Raw genomic sequence first — 7639 nt, 5'->3', positions numbered from 1 at the left:
AACAACAACAACAACAACAACAACAATCTCTTATACTTTGGGCTTGTTGTCAAGAGGGGACAGTCTTTGGAGAAAGACATCATGCTTAGAAGGGTAGAGGGCCAGTCCAGGAGAGAAAGGCCCTGGATGAGATGGGTTGACACAGTGACTGTGACAATGGGGTCAGGTGTGTCAGAGACGATGAGGTTGGTTCAGGACAGGGCAGAGTTTAGAGCCATTATTTACAGAGTTGACAGCACATACCAACAACATGATTAGAAAAATAAAATGATAAGAACTCTCGGTTTTATTGGAATAGTCTATAGTATTATAAATTTATAGCTATATGAGAGCTTTGAAGTAACATCCCAATCCTAGGTCAGCCTCTTAGGTTCTTCTCTTCCCCTAAAACCAAAAACCAAACCCATACCCCTACCCGCCAATCTCTCCCTCTATAAAAAAACTAACAACAACAACAACAACAAAACCAACCCACAACAATGAAAGAATTTTTCTTTTACTTTTCAAAGAGTAGAGTGAACTAGGGGGAGGAAGTGGGCAAGGAGAAAAGTGCAACAATGAATGAATGGAAACCCTGAGTTTTTGTAAAATTTCTTTAAAAAAAATAAAAAGAAAAGAAATTACATTAAATTTAAAAAAGTAAAATAAAAAAAGAAACAAACAATCAAAAAACCCCCAAAACACCCCACAACAAAGCAACCATCCTAGAGAGGCTGAATTTCTAGATTAGGTTTGGGAGTAACGGCCACACCCTTCAGACTAAGCTGGAGTCAGCTAGAAGAGAAATGTGTGAGTCAGAACATGGTGACTCAAGTGAATAGGCCTGCCTGGCTGGGCTGCTGGGGCCTAGGGCACAGCCTTGGGCCACACCCTGCTGTCCTGGCCCCACCTGGGCCACAGCCTCCAGTCCCCACAGACATGACCAGAGATTTCAGTTTGCTGTCCTTGCTGAAGCCTAGCTGAGATGATTTATTTCCCCTCTGACATTTAATTTTCACCTTTCACCGTTGTGAGAGTGACATGGTGATTTTGAACAATCAGTTTCACTCCTTCTTTATTGCTCTTTTGAAGTTGAAAGTAGAATGACAATTACAGAAAGTCTGGAAGAACTGCTTCACTCTGGAGTTTAGGATAGAAAAGGCTTGGTGTAACTCTGGGCTTGTTAGGGGTGTGAACCTAGCCAAGTCACTTAACTTTGATGCCAGAGAAACTTGTGCATAAAACCAGAGGCTTGGACCAGATGGATTTTAAGTTCTTCTCCAGCTCTGAAGATTTCATCCAAACGCAACAGGAAATCCAGTTGAGCCTGACTGAAACGCGTTCCTTTCTGCTCAGAGAATGACTGGGTTGTGCATGCGTTAAGGATAACAAATGCTGCCTTTGCAGCGCACATTGGGCAGAGAAGGCAGACTTCCCACTCTTCATGACTGGAGAACACAGGAGCTTGTGAGAAAAAGCAAATTCTAATTGCTCTGAATCATCAGAAGCCCAAGCTTTCCCCTCCGCTAAACTTTATTTATCCTGTTGCTGTTGTTGAGAACAGACTCAGCAAAACATACACAGATTCAAGTTTCTACGTGCACAATTTAGTGACGTCAATGACATTTTTGAAATTGTACAACCCTTCTTTCCTGAATTGTTTCTCCCTCATTAACATAAACTCACTGCCTTGTGGAGTCCTATGTAATCTTCTTAGTTGCTGCTGTCAATTTGCTTCCACATAGGCGTCCTTCAAAGAGCACAACAGAATATTAAGTTTCATTTTTCTTTCTTTAGTGATTTTGTGTCATCACCTTATTGTATATTGTCTTTTTCTTTACTCATCTGAAAGAACACTAAGTTTTTGACAAAAATTTCTCAAGGCTTCTTTTTCCTCCTCTCATGGAATCAATAATCTGCATCTTCCTTTGTCAATCTCAGAAGGAAATCAAGGGTCACAACTCGACAGGTGGACTTGGTTTTTTTCCTCCATCTCCTATTTACTAACCTCCTTTACCAAGTCTAAGGAGCTGTGGTGGCCTGGGCTGTAGGGAGTTGTGCTGTTAACTGAAAAGCAGTTCCTCTCTGGTGGTGTGGATCTGCCAGCAACCTCCTCCTTTTGAGAAAGATGAGCAATATCCTCCCTCAGAATTTACGGGTCTGGAAACCTGATGGAGGGTCAGCCTTGATTCAGTTCTGGCTTAACAGCAGTGAATTTGTGCGTGCGTGCATGCGTGTGTGTGTGTGTGTGTGTGTTTTGAATCCATATTCCTTACTCCTTTTGACCTAGCCAGAGGTAAACGTTTTAGTATTTAGAAACCACATACATAAGTTTATTTCCTCATATCCAGTCCTATGATCAGCCTGTCCATTACTCAATCAGTTATGGCAAATAAGCTAGTTACACTCTGGACATCCATGTACTTCCAGCTCTATATTGGGCCAGTTTTCTGGTCAGTACCTGACTCATTTCATTTCCCAGGGGTCTTAGGGATCTTTGTCTACCTACCCCAAGCATGAGTATCTACATTTAATCGTGTCTTACAGAAAACCTAGAGGTACAGTGGATTAAGCATTGGGCTATTAATGAAAAGACTGGCGTTTCACATCTATCAGCTACTCCTTGAGGGAAAAGAGGAGTCAATCTGCTTCTGTAACGGCCTTCAACCCTAGAAACCCCTCAAGGCAGTTCTATGGCAGCAGAACTACAACAGCAGTGGGCCTTTTCACGGGTTACGTAAACCTGGTATTCTGCATGTAGTATAGTAATTAGATAAAAGTAGAGACAATCACATATTTAAACATTAAAATAGAAACACCCCCCCGCCCCAAAATACCCAAACACAACTGTAAATAACCCATATAGCCTTGAAGCAATTTCAGGGCCTGTGCAAAAGCACACCACGTCCTTGTCAGTATTTGCCATCGCTGTGGAGCAGGGTGCCGCAGGAGCATTTGTTCTGAGTGGCTGGTGTTTCTGAAAGCAGATGCCATTGTAAAAATGCCGCTTACAGTCGCTCTACTTAGTTATCAACGCTTTCATGCAAAACAAACATTCAGTTAAAGACAGCATGCTTTGGGCTTCTGATTAGATCACAGAAGTATAAATATCACAGGGCTTTTATGTGTTTGCATGATGTGAACCGGCAAAGTTCTTTCCTCTGACCCTTTATTTTTAATACAAGGCTGTTTGGAGAAGCCTATGATTTCCCTCCACTGTTCTTGTTCAACCTAGTGTCCCTGGTTTGCATTATTTGAAGAGGTTTCCAGTTCAAATACAAAGTTGAAACCAAAAATAACCCACCAACCTTTCAAGATCCTGCTTTACATCAGTGGCAGTGAGGAATGCTTGTTCTCAGATGGTCTTCCAGATGGGTTTAACACAGGAATTTTCTGATGGGGCAGTTCAGCCCACCAGTCTTCCTATCCAGGGCCTATTCACCTTCCCAGTCTAGACGGCTCTCCTCTCTTAATACCAGTGCAGGGCTTCTAGGCTGGAATCTAAGCATTTAAGGAAATACAATGGTTTGCATACTGTGCAGTGATTTGTAAAATGTGAATGCCTGCAAAAGCCGTGGTTACCCAGCATAACATTATCTTATTTTTAGTTACACAACCAGTAAAACAGCTGGAGGTCTAAAATCACAGCCTAGCACTAAATGTGTTACTACATTTTATCCATGCAGCAAGGGCCTGTCCTTTTGACTAGATGGTAGGAGAAAGTAGAAGTAGAGTGATTACTAGTAAATGAACACTTTCAGTTTTAATAGAGAAGCAAGGGCTGCATAGATTCATTGGAATTGGACACGATGCCACTTGGATATTATACTGCACAAAATTTGCATCTAAACCTCTGTAATATACGTCTGCATTTTATAATCAAATGAACCCTTTGTTCATTAGTCACAGGGTAATAGCTACTACCCACGTTGACTAAACAAGTAACCATGAAAGTATTTTACTTTATAGTTTCTAAAGATAGTTAATAGAATTATCTTGGCAATAATAGCAAAATATAATAGGCACTTAGAAAGCTTGCTTGTTATTGTCTTCTCTGCAGCAGCACAAGGTGATGTGCGCTCTCTTCATTTTTCACATTTTAAAACCTGATTTTTCAAAGCCCTCTAGTTTGCAGCATATGAAATTGATTGGCTTGACCACAGAAATGACAATCTCATGTAGTTCCATCCCGAGTTTCAACAAAACATACACAGAAAAACTGAGGCAGTAATCCATTTGTAGCTGATATATGAACTTGTAACAAAACTGAAGAATTTCCCATGTAGATAATTCTTAATTTTTCCATTCACCAAGATATTCTCTTGGTGGTTTGGTGTAGAAGTTGCATATGAATGGTGGTGGATCAACTTTTTTTTTTTTATCTCCCATTCCCCCAAGCTACAATGCAATGTGCTGTTGTTGTTATATGCTATCAAGTCGCTTGCGACTCATAGCAACCCTATGTACATTAGCCCTGAAACCTGCTCTATCTTGTGCCAAATTTACTGGCACACCCACTCTCATTACTCCAGTCACTGAATTAATTCATCTCATCAATGATCTTCCTCTCTTTCTTGTCCCTCCATCCTTCCAAGCATGATGTCTATCTCCAAGGACTTATCCCTCCTTGTGCTGGTCCCTCTTTGTGACATGTCCAACATATGTCAGATGAAGCCTCAGAATACTTGCCTCCAAGGAGTAGCCTGGTTTCACCCTCTCCAGGATGAACCTGTTTGTTCTCTTGTAAGTCTGTAGTGTATTCAGTACTCTTCTCCAGCACCACAGCTCAAAGATATCAATATAATCAACCTAAAACATTCTGTGGAGAGGGAGTTGTGTTGCCACCCCAAAAGTGGGCAGTTTGAATCCACCAGCTGCTCTGCATGAGTAAAAATAGGCAATTTCCTCCTCTGTGAGGAAAACTGCCTCTGAAAACCCTGTGAAGGGTCAGCTATAAACTGGTTTGTCCTGGCAATAAATTGAGTCGAGTTGATGTAAAATAGGAATAAAAGCATCTTTAGAGAACATTATTACATGTATTGATGTACGTAAAAAAGATGCAAGTGCAACCTCTTGGCAAGTTCTTAAACTCATCCCTACTCCTTTTCCAACCAGATTTCTATGGCAGAATATTTGTGATGGGGCACTTAGAGCCTTGTTGCTTCCTCCCCCCTCTCTCAGCCATCTGCTTTCATGTTACACCTTGAATCATACCATCACCTGGAGTAGCTTCCACTCTAAACCTTTGGCTCAATTCATCCTTTTACATTTAAGATTCAAATTGTTCTCTGCGGGACTGTATAGATGGATCCTGTACAAAAATTTTCTGACAACAACCTTTATCATTACAAATACGCCTTTAATTGATTACTCTTTTGAGTTTTTTGTCTTCTTTTTCTCCGGTGCCCTTCTCCTTGTTTTATTTCTCTCATTCTCTACCCTATTCTCCATGGTCATCATACCAACCCTTGTTTTGGTCAACATATCAATCTTTTTCAGACTTGACTCCTACACCTCAATCTTGTGTTGGTGGACAATAACCACAGTGTGTTATTTCTGTATTGTTGTTCTTGTTAGCTGCTGTTGAATCGAATATGACTCATAGCTACACTATGAACAACAGATCTTGTCATTGAATCTTGCCCTATCCGGTGGCATTCTTGCTATCTCTGACACACTCTATCCCATTGCTGCAGTCACTGTGTCAAACCACTTGGTTGAAAGTTCTTCCTCTCCTTTGTCATTACTCCACTTTTCCAAGCATGATGTCCCTCTCCAAGAAATAGCCTCTTCTAGCAATATGGCCAAAATATGGGAGATGAAACTTTATCATCTTTGCCTCCAAGGAGCACTCTTTTGCCTCCAAGGAGCTACACCTTTTTCAAGACTTATCTATTTGTTCTTTTGTCATTCTATGGGATATTCATTAATCTTCTCCAACAGCACAGTTCAAAGACATCAATTCTTTTTCTGTCATTCTTAAGACAGGAGATCAGGAGGAGATCCTCTCCTCCTGAAGGAAGAAAAGCATACATGTATACACATACACACATATATGTAGATAAAAAGTATAATATGTAATAAGAATATAGACAGCCAGGAGAACAAATAGGTCTGTGTTGGAGAGGGTAAATCCAAGTTTCTTCTTGGAGGTAAGGATTTTGAAGCTTTGTCTTTTACTTTGGGCATACGGCCAGGAGGGACTGGTCCTTGGAGAAGGATATCATATTTGGAAAGATGGAGGGACAGTGCAGGAGAGGAAGATCCTAGATGAAACGGATTAAGATAGTGACTGAGGCAATGGGAATAAGTGTGTCAGAATCAGTAAGACTGGCTCAGGATAGGGCAGGGTTCAGAACTATTGTATGTAGGATTGCGACTCGCTGGCACCTAACAACAACAACAAGAATGAGAAGTTTTGACATCAGGGATTGCTATGCCTCTCATTTTTGTTTTTAGAACTTCAATTACTCTAAGTTTCTTTCCCTTCCAAACAAAACTGGAAATAGACTTTGTATCTCTGAAAAATGAATTTCTTATCTGGATTGGGATTGCATTGAATTGGTAGTACTGTAATTTTCACTATGTTGAATCCTTCTATCCAACAACAGGAATATTTTTCCATTTAGTTAAAACTTTTATTGTTTCTTAGAGTAGTATTCTGTGTTTTTTCTTACAGAGGTCTTTTGTGTCTTCTGTTGTTCTCGTTATGTGTCATTGAGTTGACTAAGATTCACAACAGTGACCTAGTGAATAATAGCTCTGAACCCTGCCCTATATAGTCTCCAGTTGTGGTTTGTATTAAGTGAGTGGTATCGCTTTCTTAGTCTCCAAAGCCAATACTTTTAAGATTTAATTGTTAAGTATTTTTCTTTTGGTTTTGAAATGAGTTATTTTGTATTGTCATTGTTAGGTTCTGTTGAGTTGAATATGATTTATAGCAATCCTATGAATGACAGATATGAACCCAGTCCTGTCCTGTGCCATCTTCATGATTCCTGGGATACTAGAGCCCATTACTGCAGTCACTGTTCTAATCTACCGGTTGAGGTTCTTCTCCTTGGCCATCTCCCCACCTTTTCCACCTTTCCAGGCATGATGTTCTTTTCCAAGGAATAGCTTCTATTAGCCATATGCCTCAAAGTATCCAAGATGAAGCTTCACCATCCTTGCCTTCCAGAAGCAATCTGACTGTGCCTTCTCCAAAATACACCTGTTTGTTCTTTTGGTAGTCCATGAGTTATTCAGTACTCTTCTCCAATATAACAGTTCAGAAGTGTCATTTTTTTCCCTTCTGTCATCCTTGTTCTTTGTCAAGCTCTCAGGAGCATAGTAAGTGATTGAAAAGACCATAGTCTGAATCACATGCACCTTACTCCTTAAACTAACATCATTGCTCCTCAGTAATTTTTATAGAATCCAGACTAAAGACTTTTTCAATATAATATGTCATTTGATCTCCTGACTGCTGGTACTAAGTATATTGATTGTGAACCCAAGTAAGATGAAGTGATTGGTAGTTTCAATCTTTTTCTTTCATGATGTTATCTATTAGTCTAGGGGTGGAAATTTTTGTTTTCTTGGTATTGAAATGCAGTCTATAATGATGCAGTGGTTGATCTTCTGCAAGACGTGTTTCAAATATTTTTTATAATTTTTT

This window comes from Elephantulus edwardii, unplaced genomic scaffold, assembly GCF_000299155.1.
Source record: "Elephantulus edwardii isolate Elephantulus edwardi_28Jun2011 unplaced genomic scaffold, EleEdw1.0 scaffold00101, whole genome shotgun sequence".
NCBI lineage: Eukaryota > Metazoa > Chordata > Mammalia > Macroscelidea > Macroscelididae > Elephantulus > Elephantulus edwardii.
Note: the sequence above shows the minus strand (reverse complement) of the source record.